The sequence below is a fragment of the Mus musculus genome, chromosome 11 (genome assembly GCF_000001635.26).
Source record: "Mus musculus strain C57BL/6J chromosome 11, GRCm38.p6 C57BL/6J".
NCBI lineage: Eukaryota > Metazoa > Chordata > Mammalia > Rodentia > Muridae > Mus > Mus musculus.
In genome coordinates, this window is record NC_000077.6 from 31,838,763 (window position 1) to 31,861,071 (window position 22,309).

A 22,309-nucleotide genomic window follows, 5' to 3' on the forward strand; every position below is an offset into this window, starting at 1 on the left:
GGAATTCTTCCTTCTGAGCTTAGCGTTCTCATCCCCACTCTGCCAACAGAAGATGAGGATGGCAACCTGAGAGTGGCTGGGGGAGGGGAGGGACACTAGGTTGGTAGTGAGTCATAAGACCCAGCGGTAACTCCTTACAAATACAAATACACAAATAAAGGACCAAGGGACTGAACCAGCTCTCCTAAGGCATGCATGTTACTGTTTTCCCCAATGATAGACTTGGATGAACTATGCTTCAACTCCCTGTCATAAAAAGCACAGAGGGAATTGTACAGCATATTAGAGATAATTAACTTCAGCCAAATCAGGGCTGCCAGAATTCAGAAAGGACAATCTTATCCTAAACGGGCACTGAGGCTCACGTACAGGAAAGAAAATAGAAGGCAATTGATTCAAAACATTCAGTACCTCGCAGCCTCAGGAGGTTTGAATGGAGGCATTAGTGCCTGCGACTAAAATAGCAGGTTCATCTGGCCGCATGTGACAGGCTGGGGAGAATTTCCTTGGCCATTGTGTAGTGGCTCAAAGTGGTGTCTGTTATCTAGGGACTGTTAAAGCAGAGGCAGCAAGATGGAGCTTCCTTAGGGCAGCTGGGTTCTGATGGGGAGATGACACAAGGCATCTCTGGGGAGCTATGTCTCAGCTCTCCTCTATCCACAAAGACTGAACGATGGCACATCTGCCATGATGGGCTGACAGGGTCGGAGGCAGCATTGCATCCTCAGAAGCAGCAGAGGCAGGAGAGGAAGCAATACTCAGGAGCTTTGCCTGTGTGCTGTCTTAACCAGAGAGGAATTCAAACTTAGGTTGTTCTCAGCACCCCACCATATGACTCAAACACATTAGCCAGGCTCTTGGGGCATGGTCTTGGCAAGCCTTAAAGAAACAGTGTTGCTGTACTATGGACAGAGATGTTAAGATCGCCTGTGGGTGTCTGGGGCTGGCCTCCGAAGGTGAAGGATGCTGGAGACCCACTCCTTCAGAAAAGGCACCAGAGACATTCTCCTTTACTTTCACATGGGTCTCTATATCCATTGGTACCATGGGGGGACGTGGTGCTGCTGGAGCCTGAAGGGCAGTGGTACAGAGGATCCCTGAGCCCTGATGGCAGGCCTGAGCAGAGCTGTATCCTCCCACTGCCTACCTTTCCACATCAGCACTTGCAGCTCAGTAAGATGGAGGTGGCCTTCTTAAGGAGGCCATCTTGAGCTTGGCATTTCTACTTCTTTCAGTGTGGGGGGGTGGGAGTGGGGCTTTGGGGGGGCTGTTCTAGCTGGTACTCAGCTTCAGAGCGGTGTGACACTATTTCCACACATGACTCCTACTGATCCTATGGTGTCCATCAGGTCCCGGTCAAAGTTATTCCTCCCTGTTAACTATGTGCCTCCACCTATCACTCTATCCCATCCTGTCTGCTTTCTGCAGAGGCCCTGGGTCTCATTTGTGTCTCTTCTTTGGAAATAGCAACCCCTCCCCATATTACTAGATGGGCCTGAGGGCAGGAGCATGTCTGTCTTCTTCTCTCCACATCTCCAGGATTTAGCACAGTACCTAGCATATAGTAGGTACTAAATAAGTCATTTCAGAACCATAGGCAGACGGCTGGGGTTCTAACCCAAGCTAGATGCTTTTCAGATCTCTTTATCTGCCTCTTGGGATTCAGGTTTCTTGGCTCTCCAGCAGTGCCTGTTTCTGTAGCTCATGGATACAGCTTCCCTGGCACATGCTGCCAACTATAAGCATGCTTTCTTTGCACATGAACTCCTAAGAAATAGACAAGCAGCACTTCCACCGGGGCTGCACCTCATTTCAGGTTTGGAGACTATATTCTCTAGGCCAAGATCTTGGATACTGACCTGAAGGGCCTTATCATCTCCCTTGCCACCTCCCCTCTCCCTACCAATTCCTCTACCCAATCTGATCCTAGGGGAGTAAACTGAGGCAGCAATGACATCATGAAGCCCAAGAATTATCCAGAAAATGGGAACTGAGGCTCAGATGGAGAAGTGAGCTTGCTATAAGCAGTAAGTAGTTGATGGAAGAGAAACTGAGTTCCCTTTGGATCCATATTCCGTGCTTTTTCCAGTAGACTTCACCAGATTTTATCTCTAGGGTGAACCAGAGCCCATCAGGATAATCCTGTTGTCTCAGCTTTCCCATCAGCAGATTGGGTGGTGCTCAGTCAATTTCTGTATGTTATGTGTGTGTGTGTGTGTGTGTGTGTGTGTGTGTGTGTGTGTGTGTGTGTGTGTGTATGTGTGTGGGGGGTGGGGGGGTGTGCGTGCATACAGGTTCACACTCCTTAGAAGTCTGTGTAGAGGTTGACATGAGGGTAATAAAAGCGCCAAAGTAGCTTTCCCTTGACATCTAGGTTCAAAGATCAAACCGGGAGTTTTGTGATTCGATCACTATAAATACACAGATGTGTCCTTCACAGGATGCCTGGTGTGAAGCGCCCATTGTCTGTTGGCTTCTCCACTGGGCCATCTATCTGTCCCCAGCTCCAGGACATCTGGTGCCTGTGGTTGATCCATTAGCAGTCCTGCCTGTCCCAGAGCAGAGCAATCCAGGACACCATGAAATATTTACGCAGTCTTGACAGCAGATAGCTTCCTTTAACTGGATTCTGTTAGGATCATGGGTTGGGTTACAGATGAGGCCTGACCAGCTAAGGCTGAGAAGCTGAAGGCCTAGTGCAGGATTAACCACACCCAGCAAATGGACAGAGAAACAAACAACAGCTATGGTTCCCTTTTGAAAGATACATGGATAGAGAGCTCAAATGTTGGTCTTGCAGACCCCTAATTTTTAAGTCCTTGGTAAGAACCAAGGACTTACAAATCCATCCCAGACTCTGGAAAATCACAGTCCTGAGTCAGATCTGGGTTCCAATCCAGCCTGGCCTATTTCTAGCTCCTATGGTGAATTACTGCAGTGGGCCAAGACTCGGTTTCTTAGTGTGTGAGTTGGGGAGGAGCCACCTTACCTTCCAAGAATGCCATGAAACTTAACTGCTGTAAGGTGTGGGGAGGTGTGTGGCAGGCACACATGTTTGTCATGTTATGTTATGTTATGTTATGTTATGTCATGTTACGTCATGTCATGTTACGTCATGTCATGTTATGTTTCTCTCCTCGCTCTGTGTTAGAAGGTACAGCTAGGGCATGGTCTGGGAGGTGGAACATGACTGTGTTCAAGGTCACCTTCACTGGAATTTAATCCATGCCATTGGGCATCAGAGCACAGTACTAAGTGTATTTTACGAAACAACAAGTCTGAGGAACAGTTAATGCTCAGAGGTGTGAGTTGGGTACTGTGTTAAGTGCTTTGTCCACCATGCTAAAGGATAAAGAGTCATAGAGCACACTGGCAAAGCCTGTCTCCTAAGAACTGATGGCCCTCACCATGCTAAAGGATAAAATGTCATCACAGCACACTGTCTCCTAAGAACTGATGGTCCTCACTGGCTTTGTAGGCAGACCAACCCTGACTTCAAGTTCAAGGCTATAAAGTAAATTGTTTCAATGGGACTGAGGAAAGCTGGTTGGGGAGTATATAAGAGTGCTTTAGAGTCACAATAACGAAAATTATTTTTCTTGTAGAAATGCCAACACTGAAAGTGTTTTTATAGCTGCATGTTCATGGCCATAAAATCCAAATTCTCCCAGCTCCCTTAATGTTACATCATGTTGGGCCTTCCCTTTCCCCACCAGCTCTGGTACAGGGAAGCATGCTGCCCCCCTCTTACCCTCTTTGTCATCTTTCCTCACATGTGATGATGAAGTCTCTCCAACAAGGCCTGTGTATGTTCACAGCTGCAGCCTTTCAATTTGTTGCTCCTGTGGTTTGGTGAGAGGAAGAGGGACCCTATAAAGCCAACTGTGTGTCATTTGTAAGACAGACACTCAGTGCAGAAGAGACGCTTATAGTTAAATGGCTGTGGTCTCTCTAAGCAACCTGGCAGCCACAGCCCAAACTCTAAAGTCCGAGCAGTCCACTTCTGCTGAGAGAAGCAGATCCTCTGGGCATTATCCCTGTTAGTGCAAAGCAGGGTGCAGTGGGACAACACTTTTGATTCGGTGGTAACGCTGCACATGGGGTCTGTCAGCCTCTATATAAAAACAAAAAAACAATAACCAAGTATCTAGAATCTGGATGACTCCTATCTCCATTTAATAGCCCAGGGGGAGGTAAGAGCCTTCTGAAGCTCACACGGGAGGAAGCAGTGGGGTTGAAATCTTCTCCAGAGAATTACATCATGTTCATTCAGGGCAGGATTCAACGCCAGCTCACACCCAACTCCACCACACAACCTGCTGGCTCCTATCACTTGCCAGGGATGATTGGAGATATTAGAATATGGCAGTGAGCAAGAGGGGCAGACCTGTGCCCCCAAGGGGTTCCCTTTGAGAGAGCAAAAACAAGCAGGCAGGTTCTACTTGAGATGAGTCTTGCGGTAAAAATGTTCAGGTCTACAACAGGCAGAAAAGATGAAAGCACATGGCCACTGTAGTAAGGGAAAGTTCCTCTGGGAAGGTTCTATTTATGACCCAGAAGCTGTGTGGCGAATAGGAGTCAGCCATAGCAAGGACATCAAGGGTGAAGGTCCAAAGGTTAGAACTAACTCACACTGGGACACGTGTGGAAGCAGGAGCAGCATGACCAGAAGGGCATAGGATGATGGTGGACAGAGGCTGACACAGGGTCCAAGTAAAGAGATAGAACATCAAGTTGAGTTCAGGCCTGGAAGGTTCTGGCATGGGGGTGACAAATCAAAATGTATTTAGACGAGCCTTTGATGCTAGTGTGTCTGTGTCTGCATGCGTATGCATACATGTGCGGATGTGCATGCTTATGTGCACTGAAGTGGCACATAGGAGGCTGCATAGAGATCAGGGAAGCAAGGTGACACTGCTTTAGGCACCAAGGCAAGCAGGAGTGAGCTCTGTGTCCTAAGATAGGGGAAGATGTGGGATCCATTTGGAAACAAAGCCATCTGGACTCAGAAGGCTTGGAGATGAACGGCAAGGGAAGAGAGGACACTCAGAATGGCTGCCACACTAATGATTCCAGTCTTGTGCCTTGAACACAGCAGGTTAGGTATAGGGCTGTCTGCCTGGGCCTGTTGTAGCACAATGTGGGAGCACTGAAGAGCCCTGTTTCAAGACAGGCATGCCCCGCCTCTGCTCACATAGCAGGCAAGACATATCCAAGATAACACTCCTCTCTGCCCAGCGTCTTCCCGGAACACCAGCCAGCCAGGCCCTGCAGCAGCCAGGGTGCTGCGCTCTCTAGATTGGGTTCCTGGAAAAACTGTTCCATTATTGATAAGGAGCCCTCCTGACATCACAGCAAGATGAAGAAGCGTTTCTTTGCTGCCCTGCAGATCTGAGTTCTCTGGCTCAGCAGCAGGCTGGGGAAGGGACAGTTTAACCATGAAACACTGTCATCTGAAAATGCCAGAGAAACATAGCATTGTAATAACTCACATTTGCTGGACACTTGCTCTGCATCAGCCATCTCCTTCCAAAGAACCATGGTCCTAAGAACTCTTAAGACAAAGGGCCAAGTCCTCCCCACCTCACAAGACTAGAAAACTGAGGCAAGGGGAAGCCAGGCAAGTTGCTCCAGGTTACCAAACTTGAAAAGGGAAGGGCCAGGATTAAACTCTACACATATGGCTCCAGTTTGCGGCACCCCACTCTGCTGAATGGTCCCAGCCCATGTGAGAGGTAGGTCAGAAGCAGAAGGTGCTCTCTGCCTTTCCTAACGTAAAAGGAATTAGTTCGAGCTAGGGGGGCTGCTATGTGGTAGAGCATTAACCTAGCACGTGCATGGCCCTGGGTTCCACTCCGACACCACAGAAACATGAGTCAATGAGATGAGATGCCATGGAGAAACACTGAGCGAAGGCCATTGAGCCGCCTGCTTCACTCCTCTGAGTAAGGAATCATGCCTAAACTGGGACAGCTAGGAAGCAGAAGTACTGGGATCTGAACAGAAGTAATATAACCTGAGGGCAGAGACTCCCCAACTCCACTGCACATTCTCATGTGTGCATACTGCACAGAATATTAGTGTCTCAGTGAAGAGCCCCCTCACAAAGCCCAGTCGAATAATCACTCCAGAGTTGGGCTCCTGATGCCCTGCTGCTCCTTAAGTGTCTCATCCTCTGACCTGGAGTCAGTGACTTTCTTCTTGTAACCTCAGAAGAGAGCCTAGATCCATTCCTCTAACATGCCAGTGTGCTGCTTGGAAATACTGGCTTGTTCCTTTTTAGTTTGCTGGATCCCACACTTTTCACCCCCCCCTCCTGCCTACTGACTTTGGCTGGGCACCTGCAGACTAGTGTGAGGCTGGAGAAAGATCAAAAGGAGAAGCAAGCTGATTCTCAAGGCCAGTCTCACCTTTGCTATCTCTGTGGCCTGTTCTTTCACCACTCTCCTCTACCTACCATGTACACCATCTAAACTGTCCCAAAGAGGAAGCAGTCCCAGCTCTGACATACATGATAAGCTGTGTCACTGCTCTGACATGCATGATGTGGTGCATCACAGCTCTGACATTCATGATAAGCTGTGTCACAGCTCATACATGCATGATGCGGTGCATCACAGCTCTGACATTCATGATAAGCTGTGTCACTGCTCTGACATGCATGATGTGGTGAATCACAGCTCTGACATACATGATAAGCTGTGTCACTGCTCTGACATGCATGGTGTGGTGAATCACAGCTCTGACATACATGATAAGCTGTGTCACTGCTCTGACATGCATGGTGTGGTGAATCACAGCTCTGACATACATGATAAGCTGTGTCACAGCTCATACATGCATGATGCGGTGCATCACAGCTCTGACATTCATGATAAGCTGTGTCACTGCTCTGACATGCATGGTGTGGTGCATTACAACTCTGACATACATGATAAGCTGTGTCACTGCTCTGACATACATGATACGCTGCCTCCTACTCCCATATTCTAGGTCAGGAAATGTGAGAGTTTGGGCCTGGAAGGGGACAAAGAAGGACTAGATGCTGAGCTGCCTTTAACTAGCTTCCTGCTTGGAAAGGAAGGTAAGGAGTAACCTGAGACAAGGGCTGCCCCACAGGGCTAGAGAAAGAGCTCTAAGGACTCAAAGGAAGAAGAAACACTTGTCATGCAAAGCCTTAGGTTTTAGAAAGCAGTCTGGAAATAAGACTCTCCCTGCCTGCCTCCCTATCCCAACCCCACACCACCTACCACGGTCAGGAACATGATTTTCTAGACCAGATCCAAATCTTCTTTGAATCCTTAGTAAAATAAAGCAAAAAATGATGAGCCTAGGTCTGGTCCCACCCAAGGACAAGAGCCAGACAGGCAGATATGCCCCGAGAACAACTCCCTTATCACCGCAAAGCCATTGTCTCCAAAACACAACTAACATATATGGGGAATGGGCATATATGGACCCTCATGTATCATGTATCATGTATCATGTATGTCAGAGCTATGCGTGCCTCCTCTTTGGGGCAGTGTAGACGGAGGACACAATAGGTGAGAAGATAGAGGTGAATGCAGGTTGTGTTCAACGGGGAGCCGCTTTCAGTATTTATCCTCTCTTTACAGTTTTAAAGTTGTTTGTCAGTGGTGGGAGGCAGTGCAGGCATGTGGACCACTGCTCCTCTGTGCAGGTCAAAGGACAAAGGACAACTGTTGGTTCTTCCACTAGGGATCCAACTCAGGTCCTCAGACTTCCACACTTCCACACTACTCAGACATCTTACCTGCCCCTGTTCTCTCTGTCTCTGTCTTTCTCTGTGTCTGTGACTATGTCTCTCTGTCTCTGTCTCTGTCTCTGTCTCTGTCTCTGTCTCTCTCTCTCTCTCTCTGTGTGTGTGTGTGCGCGCGTGCGCGCGCGTGATTCTTCTAAGACAGGTGGATGTCACTGGCAAATATTTTGGCAGCTCCATTTCAGATCACCCAAGGGGGATGCACTTGACAATTTCATTTCAACCATTCCTCAGAAGAAACTGCCAGCAATGTATGTGTTCTGAATTAATGGAGAAAGCCAAATGTGACATCACCAGGCTCTTGTCTCTAAAGTAGAACCAAGACCAGCGCCAGCATCCACCTTACTGGATCATCGCAAGCTCATGCCGCATAATGGGTTCTAGTTAGGCAGACACTATGAATGCTCTTGTTGGCAGTGTGCTCAGAGGAGATGAGCAGTTTGGGCATCAAAGACATTTAGACAAAAAAAATAAGTGCTAGTGTTCTCCAGCACAGGGGAGGACTGCACCTCACAACGGTCCATTGTCTGGTTTATGAATAAGTAGTGGAGAGAAGCTCAAAGGCCCCAAACAAAATAATGACAGAAAGGGAAACAGAAACTCCCTGATCAGTTCACATGGTGTGCATGTATTGAGACATCACACCACAGCCCCTAATTATGGACAACTATGTTAACTGAAATTATTTTAACTCGGTTTTAGAAAGTGGAATGACAACTGCCAGCAAGCCAGCACACTCAGTGGTAGGCTCAGAGATGCACAAAGCACGCTGCAGACTCTGGGGGACTCATTCATGCCGTCAGCCCATGCATATGCATGAAGTAACTGTTCAGTGACCAATCCAGAGACGGCTTCAGAACAGAAGAGGATGAAACATTCAATCAGGGAAGCAACCAAAAACCTTATTAAAACCCACGGTCTGCCTCTTTTGTCTTTCCGAGCCTTGGTTCCAGTGTTTATAAAAGTGAGGGTAAGATAAGTAGAGTGGTTATGAATATTAAATTAGAATACTGAGATGAGAATGGCCAGAGACAACGCTTGGAAAGTAGTAAGGGCTTAATAAATGCCACTCAGTGGGAATCTGAGGGCCACAGAAACACACACATAATAAATGCTTATTGGAATTCTATGGTATGTCAGCCTTGTGGCAGGTTCTGGGCATACGGAAACAAATAAAACATGGCATTGTGCGCTGCAGGTGCATCCCATACTTTAACTGGAAATACTTGCCCCTTTCTATCTATGGCTCCCGCAGCCATGGATTCAACCCAAGGTCAAGAATAAATAAAGAACAACAGTACTATGGCCAAACACGTATAGACTCTTCCCCATTTTTTACTTCCTAAATAATACAGTACAGTTACTATGTACGGAGCACTTACATTGCATGAGGTGCTGAGATAATCTAGACATGTACACAGGCACAAATATGTGGTTATATGTAGGTACTGCATTGTTTTATGTAAGGGACTGGAGCATGTGCAGACCTTGGTACGGGGGAGGGCTCTCCCAAATAAACTAAGGAATATCACATGCTTTATTTGTGCATATGAAACGAACACAAACAAATCCATGAAGACGAGCTGATTGTGAGGGACATAAGGGACTAGCAATCCTCTTGGGCTATCTCTTGCGTGGCCCATCAAGAGCATGGCCATTTTCAGACCCAACTCACTTTGAGTGGGTTAAGAGACTCTCATATGATATGTAAGGGACAGAAGGCAATGTCAGGCATGCCTTAGTTCCCTTTCTTCACAATACAAGAATCAGACTATTATCTCTGGGACCCCAAACTTACGCTTTGCCTGGAAATTTTCAGTTTCAAAGTAACAATAGCTTTCCTGGGTACCAATGTTCCTGAGACTTCCCCTCGGGAATTGTACCCAGACCCTTGCAGCCTGTGCGCTCTGTCTTCCTGTGCCTTGGGAGACTGCGACTTCCCCTGTAGGTCCTGGTGAAGAAAACAGGATTGAGAACTCTGATGAAATGAGGATGGCTGGGATATTTACACCCCCATCTTCTCACGTACAAGTCCACAATGTGTGGTGTGGGTCCCTCTGACAAAAGCCCTACTTCCTGCCAGGTGGCTGCCTCCAGGGTGCTCTCTATCCCTGGACCCAAAGGCCCAGGGGAGATGACCAGCCCCAGGGAATTGTACCCTGTCTCATGGGTCTCCCCTCACCTTTGGTCCACGTGAACTCTGTCCCCACGTGTGTGACAGGCGCACAGTTCCCATGGTCCATGTAAACTCTATCCCCACATACTTCTGAAGTTCTTGGTCTGAGAACAGACCTCTTCTTTATTAAACTCTCCTCACATTTTGTTTAATTTGAATGGTGCCATCTGTTTCCTCCAGGCCACTGACGGACACCTCTAGGTATCTGGCCTAGAGGCTGCTATGCCTTGTGCATATATTTTTGCTGGACTGGTGGAAAATAAGCCTGGAAATTTGGCCATTCAAATCTTCACACATCCTGTGTGCTGGTCAGCTGGGGCTGACAATTGGAGTTGTTTTTCTTCCCACCTCTTAGGAAAAGCTCTCAGGTCTGTTCTCAGACCAAGAACTTCAGAGGTATGTGGGGATAGAGTTCACATGGACCATGACCTGTCACTCATGGTGTTTCACAGGACTCCATAGCATCATACCCGCTAAGCTCCCAGGGGAACAGCCAGCACTCACTAAGGAGTTTGGATCCTTTCTTCTTCCATAGTTGCCTGGTTTCATTTCCCAAGGACTCCATGGATGCTGCTCTAAATAGCTGTTAGGCTCTGTAGCCTCTTTTTTTGTTTATACTTCAGCAATGTGTAGAAATGTCATTCTTATTTTTTAAAAATCTCCTACTCGTGCCAAGCACCTCAAACCATAGAGAAGACAGTGGTCATTGGCATGGTAAGGAGTCTAATTATCCACTTACTAACTTTTGGGTTGAGCCAGTTTCTTAACCTACCTATTAATGCCTCTATTTCCTTGTGTGTAAAATTGCATATATTACCTATCCTTAGATTTGCTAAGAAGAATCAATGGGTAAGATTTGAGAGGCGCCGATGCATATGGGTGAGTATACCCATTGTTCCAGTTCATCCCTATGACAGTCCTGGAAACATAGGAGACTGCCACAACTTTGCAACTTTCTGATGAAGCTTGGTTCCTACAGGCTGTTACTGAGGAGATGTTATGTGACCAAACTCAAGCATCAGAGTGTAAACTATATATTAGCAATGGCTGCTGGGTATTAGGTCATTACCATGTACCAGGAACCACGATAAGCACTTCATATGCAGTGTCCTGATTTCAGGTCAAAATGATTCCACAGAGAACCTGAGAACCCAAGGGTTAAGTTTCGTGCATAGGACCATGCAGAGAAAGGGCCTCCAGTGGAACTGCAGCCTAGTCTCTTGACCCAGGCTACCATGCTTTTAACTACCAGGAAAAGACAGAACCCACCAGGCCCCTCCACTTCAGGGATCCTCGGAAGTTGTCTCTGTAGTATAAACTACCATAAACCAGGTTGGCTTTCTGCTGTGACAGTGAGAAGCACAGCTTAGTGCTGAGGCTGGCAAGTGCAGCATCTGATGTAATCTGCTCTAGTATGGAATGTGCAATGGCTCACATTAAAACGAAAGATGGAGAAATAGCAGGAGCACAGGGATGTCTAGAGCTTTACCAGCTGAAAAGTGACAGTTGACACCAGCAAAGCTGATCACAACAGCCACCAAATGGAGACATGAGAGAGCCCTAACTATCCAGGCCATGGTGTCCCCAGCCTGCAGAGCAAGGAAGATGGGTGCTCTGACAAGGGCCATTCAGGCTCCCATGGCTAGACCCAGCTGTACAAGCAGCATCCCTGCCTTAGAGGAGCCCACCCAGAGAACAGCAGTTGTAGTACAGTCACCCTTTCAGTGTTCTGTTACTCCTGGCTCTGTCTGAGCTTGTAGCATGAAGCAGAACAGGGAGAGTCCGCATTTCCCCTTTAAGAAGGTTCAGTCACTATCCTAGCTTTCTTCCTGCTGCTGTGACAAGCCAGAGCAACTCAGCAGGAGGAAGGATTTATGTGGCTTCCACATCTAGGTCACAGTCTGTCACTGAAGGCAGACAGGGCAGGGACATGAGGCAAAAATGATAGAAGAATATTGCTTGCTGCCTCATTCACCAGCTCAGGCTTAGCTAGACTTCTAAGACATCGCAGAATCACTTGCCCAGGAAATGGCATCTTCCACAGTGACCTGGGTCAGTCTACAGCCATTACCTATTAAGACAATTTTTCACAGACAAACCCAAAGACCAACACGATCAAGAAAACTGCTTGTCTGAAAGTCCTTTCTAAGGCGATTCTAGGCTGTCAAGTTGGCATTTAGTGCTAACCAGGACACTCCGGTGGAGAAGGCGAAAAGTATTTGGAAAAGATGTGGTTTAGTCAGTTACAACACGAATATGGAGCAACTGTGGGTCAAACGTAATATGAAAGAGACCAAGATGAGGATAAAAATATAGGGCACCCGGGACAGAACACCGATGGGACCTTGAAAAAAGCAGTACCATGATAGCGGGGCTGGACTTTTGTTAAAACTAGCTCAACTGTGTATTGAAGCCTTCTGGTCCAAGGGACTTCCAAGACAGGCAGGGCAGTCTGGATTCCTCATCTGGCTCCTCCCCCGGAACTGGCTTTTAGCCAGGGCCACATGACTCTTCCCCTGGGAATGACAATTGGATTAGCAATAGAGATCAGCTGACCATTCATAATCTCACTGGAAGTGATACCTCCAACAGAACTGGGACTTCTCTTCTTCCTCTTTGTTCCCCTTTAAAATCTACACTACTATAGCCCAAGTGCCCCAAGTAAAGCTTAACACTCGCAGGTGCTCTTTCTGCATGTTTCAGGCCAAAGCGCTCTCTAAAGAGAGAGCTGAGGTTCCTTTAACCCAGGAGTCCATGGGTGCCCGTGCTGTGTAAAACAGATGGAAACCGTCTGAGGGACAAGGAGGAGAAGAAGGAGAAGGATGGAGGTCACGACAGGCTTCTAAAACACCTTTCAATACTCTTTTCTCCTTAAGCTAGCGTTCAGGTGTCTCGATATTTAAAACCACATAGCAATGCCCCACTGAAATGCCTTTCTCAAAGGAACTGAAGAGAATTCTGTGAACTCTAAGTGTTTTTAGCTGAGTGCACTTGGGGGCCCTAGGGACAACTTCAGTGTTTTTCCCCAGATACCTTGTCTGACCTGCCTCACAAGACAGGCACAGGAAGGTAGCAAGGATGCCAGCTCCAGAGTCTAACAGCCTGCTTCCAATCTTGGTTCATCTCAGACACCCTGCAGCTAGAGACAGCTAATGCAACTGTGTTGAGTTTCAAATCCTTCCTAACAAATGGAGGCTGAAGCTGCACCCATTCTGCAAGTGATCTTGGGAAAAGAAAAACACTGTGGACATGCTGGTACTGGATACTGTATGAAGACACCGAACAAGCAGGGCTTCTCCTTTCTCCCACCTTTCTTTGAAGGTGCTCACGGTGTACCACATGTCTCTTGCTCCTGAATGATTGTTTTACAGACAGATCCATGCACTCTGTGATCTCTAGTAATGACAATAATAAGAGGCCTGTGGCCTCTCTAAGTCAGAGACACTGCCTAGTTCATTGTGTAATTCTTCCTTCTTCTTCTTCCCGCTTGGGCTGCTGCCAGCCAGAACCTGTGGAGCTGGCATTTCTGCTCTTCCACTAGCTCGGGGACTTAGTTTCTCATCCCTCCAGGAATCATGTGGGGGTAAGGAAGGAAGTAAAGGGGGTGGAAAAACTCTTAATTGGTTGGTACTGTCAAAGGTTGGCTTTGTCCTCTCAGAGGCTGGCAGGTGCTTTCAATTAACATTCTCCTTCCCAGATGAGCTGTACAGTTTCTGGAGGCAGCCTTCCCTGGGCACCTGTGATACTAGCTCTGTTAATGTGGGCAGGTTTCTCATTTGGCTAGCCCTTCTCATTTCCCAACATGGCCTCTCCATTCAGGTATTTCCTCCTAGACAAGGTAAGTTCCTCCTAGATCCTAGGCTGGCATTGCTATTGCTGCTCTAAATATGATGTTCCTTCTTCCCCTCCTTTACTTGTCAACAATATGGGTCACACCCCTACTTCTTCCATGCTGCCACCAGCCACTGTATCTTCCATAAGCAGGGACAAGACTCAACCCCATCTCATACCTCAGTTGCAAGCCACAGAGCTCTCCCAGACCCTCCCTGGACCAAAGCTGAACAAAAGAATATATTCCTTCAGTAGAAGTCTTCATATATCCACCCCTAGTCACCAACACTCCAATTCAAGCTTTGAGAAGTTTGTCACTGGCTTTTATACTATACTTTAAAAATTCTACATTTGCTCAGCTTTCCTCAGCTAGATGCAAAGTGTAGCAGCCATGGATCTCTAGGTCTCCTATGGGTCAAGGAGCTCTACTGATTCTGAGGCTATCCCAAGAGGCCTGCCTGAAGAGGCAACAGCAAGGGAGACGCACAGGGGAACTTCCTTGAAGTGTATGGAGTCAGTTTGTACGAGGCTGGAGCTGGATCAGAGAACTGGCCAAGGAAGGCCTTATGTTTTTCACACATTACCTTCTCAGCCACCCACATTGGTGGACTCACAGACCAGAGCTGCAAAGTCTCAATAATTAAAAGGACATAGGAAAGAGCAAGAGTTTTGCCCCACCCCCTTTTCTGAACCCAAACCCAACTAAACACAAAACACTTATATGCAATGCTCATATGCTTTTAGCATTTTCATAGAGAAGGTTGAGATTACTTGTATCAGATTTTGAGAGGCAGATGGTAGGGGAAGGTATGTACAAAGATGGCTTGACAACCTATGAGCATTTCTTCAAAGGGTGAAAAGACAGCAGGTCTTTTCCTGGCATGTCTTTAATACCTGCTAGCCTCCATTCCTGAGCTAGCTAGCTACAGTACCATGAGATAATCAACCCCTTCCCACTTTCCAGAGGCACCAATTCCAGTGAGAAAAGCTAACAGAAATCCAAGGCAACATTGTAATGATTGATATGGTCTAGAGCCACATGGTGACATCACAGTTATCCAAGGAAGCACTTATTTAACAGTGATCCCACAAGGGTAATAGAGCACTTGAAAAAAATCCTTGTTGGTTCAAATGAAGTGCGCCTACTGTGTGTCTGTGATGCTGCAGACATAACACTAGTAGGTAGTACATTTGGTTATGGACAGTACCTAGTTCTTGATTGCATACCACCACCAGTAATTTATTTACTATTCATTTGTCACTATTTTAGAGTCTGCTCTGGTACTTATAAAACAAGAATTTACTCTAAATGTGTGCTGTTACCTCAGTAGCAACCATATACTTCATATTTGTCTCACAGCATCAAAAAGATCACACCAAGAACTTGACCTGAACCTACAGGTACATTTCCCAGAATATCCTGCATCCCTGCTGTGGGCACACAGAGTGGGGTGAGCTCTGAGGTGATCTTCCAGTGTTTCATGACTGGTACTGACTGACCAGGCTGAAGACTGCCTGCCCATGAGAATAGACTGCAGCTCAGTGCTGACAGAAGCCGTTTCACGAAGGACTGATGCTCGTGGCCAGTCATGACTTGTGTGCTCACTCTCCAGACCTACTTTGAATAGGAGCTGCGCTTGCTAAAGAACCTGCAAAGACAGAGGACACCGGGCCTATTAGGGGAATGCTCAGGACCTCTTCTGTTTTGACCCATTACAGCTAAATGCAGCCAGGAGATCTTAGTCGAATTTACAAAAGAATAAAAAGTGACTGAAAGAGGAGAAAGTGTCATAGAGAGCCACAGCGGAGGAGGCTGAACAGCAACAATGTAGCAGTGTATGGTGTGTGCCATACATTGTATGATTCCATCCTGCCTGCCATGGCAAGAACAGCAGCCAGGATTACAGATGTGAAGCCATGTGGGATGCCTACACTAGTCCCTGCCATATATTCTTACATAGGGATTTGTCTTATGCAGAGAGAATATCAGCTTGTACAGACAAAATCTCTTGTAGAGACCCAAATCTCTTCTCTTAGCCCATATTCCCAGTGTAGCAAGGCAACTCAGTTTAGGTGAATTGGGCACAGAAAGAAACAAAGTCTTTTGGTTTATGTGTATGATTTGCATACAGCGTCCACTATGTCACATGGGTTTCAAAGATACCACAATGAATGTGGGCCAGCTGTGGGAATCTAACAACCCTTACTATGCCCTGAGCACCCAATATGAAAGATAGGACCCTTTGAGAGGTGATTTTGGTAATTTGCAAGGCAGTCAAAGCTGTCTTTGGAAGGTAACAGACTCAATAATTGCAACTGTGTTGTCTGTAGCCTGTGGGTCAAAGGATCTTGGCAGTAATCTTGATGTGTTGGGTGCCCTGTGGTCTTCTGATTCTCAGTGGCCAAAACGTCCAACTTTTATCTAAAATCTCGTATTTTTTCTAGCTCTGAGAACATAATCGCATATAATAAATGGCTTCCTGGTTTTGTAGATGCTATTCCCAGGCTCTCTCCACAATTCTGGCATTTCTGTAATTAGCCTTCAGATCCCAGAAAAGGCTCTGTAGCAGTCCAGGAGCTCTGAGGGTGGGCCCTTCCCCCTGACAGCCTGTGCATTCAGCCCACAGAAAGCAGCCACTGCAGGATGCAGCTCTCTGAAGTACACCAGCCTCATGAGGCACCAACATTTTAACTTGTGCAAATGTTGCCTTGTACAGCAAACAGAAAAGGAAAGCAAAGCAAACTGGTAGCTACTCCACGTGTTTCTCTTGAACAGAACTGATTAATATTTTCCTTCAAATGACGGATGCATTGACATGTAGAAAACCAGATTTGTGTGCATTCATTAACTTTGAAGCATAGTCTGGTACTAATTATTTTTAACTAACTAATCAGAACATTTCATTCATAAATCAGGATTTATCAGTATAGTACATGAAAGGAGAGAACATATTATTATTTTAATTTGGTTAATACGCAGAATTACACTGTATATGGAATCACCTGCTGTAGCAGCAGCTGGAACCACCAGTGGCTGTGACTGAGAACAATGGCTTCCAGTACCAGCAGCTCAGGGCTGGACATGTAGTTTGCAACCTGACCTTTGATGTACATGCACTCCCCCAAAGCTACAGTCTCCTGTTACTTCTAGAACCAGTTACATTTGCTTTGGTGGTGGCAAGTGTGGGGAGTGGTGGCAGTGAGAAAGGGTCTCCCTTCCTCTCCCATCTGCTTGCTCATTTCCCTCCCCTTTTTCTCTCTCCCTCTCCCTCCCATCTCTTGCCTCCAGATACTGACAAGAAGAAGGCCCGAGGGAAATGCAGCTCAATGGCAAGAACATATTTATAATGCATGCCATTTCTTGCACCAAAAGTTAGGTGCAAGGACCACTAGTTGCATTTCTAGCACCCACATCTGGTGGCCACTGTCATACGAAACCCCAGCTACAGGGGTATATGACTCCTCTGCCTTTGTGGGCACTGGTACTCACATGTACGTACATACATGCATACATGCATGCATGCACACACACATGCCCCTCCACACACACACAGAGAGAGAGAGAGAGAGAGAGAGAGGGAGAGAGAGAGAGAGAGAGAGAGAGAGAAAATTAAAAATAAAATAAAATTTGAACTAGGTATAGTGGCTTGAGCCTTTAATCTCAGCACTTGGGAGGCAGAAGCAGGCAGATCTGATTTTGAGGCCAGACTGGTCTACAGAACAAGTTCCAGGACAGTTGTGGCTACATGGAGAAACCCTATAACAACAACAAAAAAATGAACTTAAAATAAAGATATTTTTAAAACTTAATGATTGCAACTCAATTACATTAATAAGGGATTCCACACTAATCTACTGACTCTTCCCATACTGTGCCTGGTCATCACGCAGCCCGTCTGCTCTGCAAGCCAGCTCCCTGCTCTTATGTCCTCCCACAGCATTTCACTCATGGATGTGTCCTCTCACAGTCTGATTTGAAGACCAATCCGGACCTCGGGGTTATGTAGTCTGTAAGGTGTCTGGGTTACCTCCCCAGGCCCTCTACACATGCTGTTTACTTCAGAACTGGGGTCTGCATGGCTCCCTCACCAAGACAAGAGAACTTCTTTGGCCTCACCTAGCAATGAAGAGTGGTGGCTAGTAGGGATCACTATGGCCTTTCTGTGACACACTGAAGCTAGGTCCAGTCATGTTCTTTCTGTCCAGTTCTGAAACCAGACTGCTGAGGTCTCTAGCCTGGGGACATCCTGCTGTAGCACATTCTAGACATAGGCTTTGCCTTTGTGTTTTAAAAGAGGACAACTCCTCGTATGTTTTCTGGCTGGTTTGAAACTCTTCACTAAGAAGCTCTTTTTAAATTGTGGAATGCACGTTCACTGAAGAAGATTCAGAAGGACAGAAACCTATCTTCTTGAGAGCTTGTTCTAGCAGGGGGGTGCAGCTACTCAAATACCTTTGACCGAAGACCGGTCCTCCTTTATTTGGGGAAGGTTGTCCTCTTCGACTGAGCGCACGGCTTTGGGAGGGACGCGCGTGTAGCGGTGAGGGAGGAAGGAGATATTAGCCTAGCCAGCCAGATCAGCAGAATCAACCCTGGCAGATCACCCTCACATCCGAAATCTATCTTATTTAAGTCTGAAAAGAGATATGGCTAAGAATGGAGATGCATACTTTTAACCCCTGCACTGAGGAATCAGAGGCTGACAGGTCCTTCTGAGTCTAAGGCCAGCCTGGTCTATATAGAGAGATTCAGGACAGCCATATGTAAAGAGACCCTATCTCAAAAATAGATAGATAGATAGATAGATAGATAGATAGATAGATAGATAGATAGATTAGATAGATAGATAGATTAGATAGATGATAGATAACAGACTAGATGTTGATAGATGGATAGATAGATAGATAGATAGATAGATTAGATAGATGATAGATAACAGACTAGATGTTGATAGATAGATAGATAGATAGATAGATAGATAGATAGATAGATAGATAGATATAGAGAGATAGATAGATATGTTAGTCTGTAATCCCACTACCAGGAGCTAGTCAACATGAACACTCACCTTCAGAGTAGCCGCTTCAGGCTGACTGCGCAGTGACAGAACTCAGCAGTAGGGGAAGCCTGGACTTCCTCTCTCTGAAGCTAAGAGGGTTTTGGTGTATATGTACCATAATAAGAGTCTCATGAAAAAACTGCACGCTTATGTCTGGGATTACGCCTGATATAATTCAGAACATCCTTCTGCACTGTACAGCTGCACATAAGAAGCTGTGTCAAAGTCTAAATAAATACAGGCCCTGGTCAAATGGCTCTTCTGGCATCTAACATCCCAACCCTCTGTATGTACTGCTATTTTTAATCTCATATACGAGAGCACACTATCTTCATATTTTTATATTGATTTAGTGTTATTTTGTGAACCAATACACAAGTCAATAAAAACTCTTCTATAGCAAGGACTTAACAGCTACCCATAATTCCATATAAACTTACCATTTAAACTCTTACCCACTATTAGACAACTTAGATGAATCTGTTCCCTTTGTCATTATAAATAATAACCACATTGAACATCTTCCTGTGAAAATCACTATTAATAAATAGGGCTATCTTGTTTGGATAGATTCCTAAAAGAAAATTACTGGGCCATGGAGTAGAAAATGTTTTCTGAATGTCATGTTTCATGTTGTTCAATTTTTTCCCAAAGAGATGGTACTGAGTTACCATGGAAATTAGGGCATTTTCATTATTTTCACTAATCTTTAGTTATACAAGTGATTCATGGAATACAATCTCCTTGCAAAAAAATATTTTTAAAGAGTTATGTCTCTCTTAATGGCCTCTTGAATGTCTTCAGCCTTTGGGACTTACCAGTTTTCAGTTACACAAGACCTCTAGCAATATACTGGCTTCGTTATCTGTGTCTCCTACAAACTGTGTTGGTGAACTAACTGAGTATATGCCTCTATTTTTTTCCCCATTTTAATTAGGTATTTAGCTCATTTACATTTCCAATGCTATACCAAAAGTCCCCCATACCCACCCACCCCCACTCCCCTACCCACCCACTCCCCCTTTTTGGCCCTGGCGTTCCCCTGTACTGGGGCATATAAAATTTGCGTGTCCAATGGGCCTCTCTTTCCAGTGATAGCCGACTAGGCCATCTTTTGATACATATGCAGCTAGAGTCAAGAGCTCCGGGGTACTGGTTAGTTCATAATGTTGTTCCACCTATAGGGTTGCAGATCCCTTTAGCTCCTTGGGTTCTTTCTCTAGCTCCTCCATTGGGAGCCCTGTGATCCATCCATTAGCTGACTGTGAGCATCCACTTCTGTGTTTGCTAGGCCCCAGCATTGTCTCACACATATGCCTCTATAACTACAGATAGGCAGCATTTCTGTATAGGGACAGCCTCTACAAGGGCAGCCTCGCCTCCACACGGGTGATCTCCACAAGGGTGGCACGCACATTTTGGTTCATGCCTCCAGCAGTAGGCCTTGGAGGTTTCTGCAGCAATATGGATATTCCCATACTTTTCCATGGAACAGACATCCATCTCCTTAGTCATTCCCTACACAAACAGATTTGAAACACCCCAATCTAGTTTCCGCAAGCTGTGCTGCCAACAGTACTCTCTACAGGAACTGTTCTGTTGTTATTTGTTTGTTTTCTCTGCTTGAAACTAAGCGGTGGGATTTCTGAGTCATTCATGGGATAGTCACACTTTCAATTTTAATAGATTCTGTCGATTGTACGGGGTATTTGAAACTACTTTTATCGACAACTCAGATATACTTATCAAGGCTGTAACTGGGGTGTTCTGTTAGGTAGATTGCCACCTAAAGGCCTCTTCACATTTTATCCATCAGCTCTCCATCCCTGTCTGTCCACTGTGGTCCCTGAGCTGTGGCTCCTGAGCTGTGGTCTTCAGTGAACAAATGTGGGTTAGGTGCTCTCCATCCTCTCAGGGCCCCGCTGGACACCTGAATCCTTTCGGCATCTGCCAAACCCCGGCTCATCTTTCCAGACAGCACTCAAATGTCCATTCTTGGAAGCGTTCCTTGGAGATGAGGTAGAGCGAGGCAGCTAAGCTTCCCTGTCCCCGTGGCACCCTTATTATTCATGCGCTCTTCTTGCTTACTTCAACTTGTGCTCAACTCTAAACAGAGTGATCTGGATAGTCTGTCCTTTAACGGTGCATCAGAGTTGGGGGTCGCCTTAAACATGTTTGCGGGTCACTGAAAAGGGTGTGTTGAAAGGAAGGGACCAAGCACATACAATACAAACAACACAGACAACACAGACAACACAAAAAGAAAATAAAAATTAAATCGCCAATAGTTGACTCTCCACGGTGCTCATGAGTTCAATAAAAAATGATGAAAAATCGGAAAGTAAGGTCAGGCAGGATCTCCCACATGCACATAGAAACTGAGCCACATCCACTCCTCTGGAAAGTATAACACTCTTGGTTCACTAGATCTTCATGAAATCTACAAGAGTTTAATAGAGAACGAGAGAGACCTGCATAAGGTATTGGGATATGACGAGCTCGCTGTCCTAATGGTCTAGTGAGGGTGTCAACTCTGAGGGGATATGGATGAGGAAAGGGGTCTGGGAGCAAATAGCACAGACACCCAGGGCAGCCACTGCTGGGGGGCTGCATGGCAGGGCAGCTGCCTGTATTTGCATTTCTAAGCATCCAGCTTGTTTTGCCATGAGCCTACTTTTAAACCAGAGAAACAGAAATGACCAAAACACTTTTTAAGACAGTAATCCAGTTTCTCAGAAGAAAAAGTCAGGTATACTTACATGGATATGTGTGTAACAGGAGAAAACAATTCCAAAAGAACTTACTCCCCAAATCCCTCTCTCAGATTAGATAGTCACTTCTTCGGGATGGGGCAGAGAGTATGGTGGCAAACAAGTCAGGTACAATTCCTCCTCTCACAAAGCTTCCACTCTAGTAAGCCAGCAGCTCAAATACCAGGCAGGGTGGAGAGCAAGGGGGAAGGGCGAGCCCACCAGCAGGCAGTGCACTAACATCTCAACACTTGGGAAAAGAAGTTAATGGAAGCCTATCTCCCACATGCTATGCCAATATGCAAAAATACTACTTCCAAGACCCCTCCAAACATTAAAATCTGTGGGTGTTCAAGCTCTTTATGTAAAATAGCATGGTATTTGCATGTAACCTACACAATCATCGATGACGTGTTTCATCACTTCTAAAGTACTAACACAACACATTTTATGGAAAAAGTTTGAGAAAATATAGTTTGAAGAATAATACACGAAAATCTCCATATTCAGTAAAGATACAGCTTTTCCCAAATATTTTGACCAGTACCGACTGAACCTACAGATAAGAAAGGCAGCCAGCTTTTGTGTAGCATCTAGGAGATCTCTGCAGAAGGAAATTAAGAATTTTATTTATATGCTGCTTGACTACTGTCTACTTCTGAAAATGATATTCTTCAATCCTTTAATACCATGTGGGTCTGTAAATAAATGA